At 64.2% G+C, this 1,710-nt stretch overlaps 1 protein-coding gene across 1 annotated transcript in view; it reads right to left on the bottom strand.

Moving 5' to 3' along the window:
- The window catches only part of HLX (H2.0-like homeobox), a 6,399-nt gene that overhangs the window by 1,727 nt on the left and 2,962 nt on the right, over positions 1 to 1,710 (bottom strand). The gene's annotated exons all lie outside the window — the stretch shown is intronic.

Genomic DNA, 1,710 nt, shown 5'->3' with positions numbered 1-1,710 from the left:
CCCCCCGCCGGAGACCCCCCCCCCCCCACACACCCCCCCCCCCCACCCCGCTAGCAGGGGTGGCCCCGAGGAGCGTGTCCTCCCCGGCAAACCCCCCCCCCGGCCCCGAAGGATTTCTCGCCTGAGCCCTCCGGGAAGCAGCAGGCCAGGGCCGGGCTCTCGCCCGCCTCCGCATCGCTGGAGGATACCGGGAATTTCTCGGTCCCTCGCCTGATTTCTCCGTCTCCCCCTTCTTTCTAACGGTGTCACAGGCTCAGCGCCCATCGGCCCAGAATGGGGGGGGGTGGGGGGAAGCGGCTTCGCTTCACCTGCCCTCGCCCTCACCTCCCTGGGCAGGATCAGGCCTCCCCCGGCCCCGCGCGTGTTAGAAAGCCGAATTGCTCCGCTTGGGGCCTCGCAAAGCCCCGAGGCAGAAAACACGCTTCTCGGTGGGCAAGGACGGGGGATCCTCACCGCTGCGGCTTTCTCTTTAGTCGGTGCTGCTCGGGAAGGGAGGAGGGGGATGCAGGCTGAGAAGCGCCCCCCCCCCCCGTCTTCCCCCGTGCCCCGGCAGGAGCGGAGCACCGGGCACCGCGGCGCTTTCTATTTATCCGAGGAGCGAAGCCGACGAGGAACCCGAGCGGAGCCGGCGGAGCCCGGCCCGGACCCCAAGGGATCCCCGGGGGGGGTCCCCCGGCCGCACGCCCCGGCCCTGCCTCCTGGGGAGGGCACCAGCCCTACAGAACCCTCCGACGTGGGGGGGGCAGGGTCGGCCTTGCCCCCCACCGCACCCCCGGCCCAGCCCCACGGGGCTCCGCGCCCCCGCCCGCCGCCGCGGCCCGATCCTGCGCTCGGCCTCCGCGCCGCCTATAGCGCCTGCGTGACGTCACAGCGCGCCCCCCCCGGCCGCATGGCTACGCTGTGACGTCAAAGAGCACTACCTCCCCTACCCCGCCGCGGGGGCTTGCGGAGAGGCGCACGGCAAATGGGAACGACACCAAAGCAAAGCAAAGCAAAGCCGCCCCCCTCCCAACCCCCCCGCACCCCCAAACGGCCCCGCCGGCTCTTGGCAGCGCCCCCGAGAGTCGCCGGGAGTCACACACTCCGGTCCCGCCTCGCATCACACACCGAAAGGCACCTCACAAGACGCACGTATGTACGCACATGCGGCTCTACAAATGTAATTGGCAAGTTTCTCACCGGGGGCACAATTTTGCGTAATCAAATCTCCGGTCCTTGTCATCGCCTCCATGAGAAAAGGAAGGGGGAAAGAAAAAAAAAACAACGCCAAGGAGAAGGCTGCCTCGGGAGGCTTTCAAGGCGAGGGGAGACAGTGGCTGCCTTTGAGCGGGGCGAAGGGAGCTGGGGCAGCCTCAGCGGCCCTCTCCCCTGGTCAACAGACTGACGTGGTTACAAACCATAGCAAACATTTTATTTACAGGAGATATATATATATATTTATATATTTTTGTCAGTGCAGTATTTCTTGGCCGGATTATTCGAAGCAACACGTTGCAACCGATGAGGACGTTGGCAAAATACTTCACATTGTAAATTGTCTGGGGAGGGTTTGGGGAAGAGAGGGATTTCGGAGCACGCTCTCGGAGTCCCTCGCTCGGATTTTCCTGGAGAGGACAAGGGGCGGGAGACGGAGAATAAAATAAAATTAAAAAAGAAAAAAAAAAAATCAGAGAAATCCCGCTCTCCTGCGAGCAGCGTGGAGGGAGAGGC

Source organism: Haliaeetus leucocephalus, unplaced genomic scaffold (genome assembly GCF_000737465.1).
Source record: "Haliaeetus leucocephalus isolate CR32 unplaced genomic scaffold, Haliaeetus_leucocephalus-4.0 Scaffold156, whole genome shotgun sequence".
Lineage (NCBI taxonomy): Eukaryota > Metazoa > Chordata > Aves > Accipitriformes > Accipitridae > Haliaeetus > Haliaeetus leucocephalus.
This window is presented reverse-complemented; position numbering and strand designations above follow the sequence as displayed.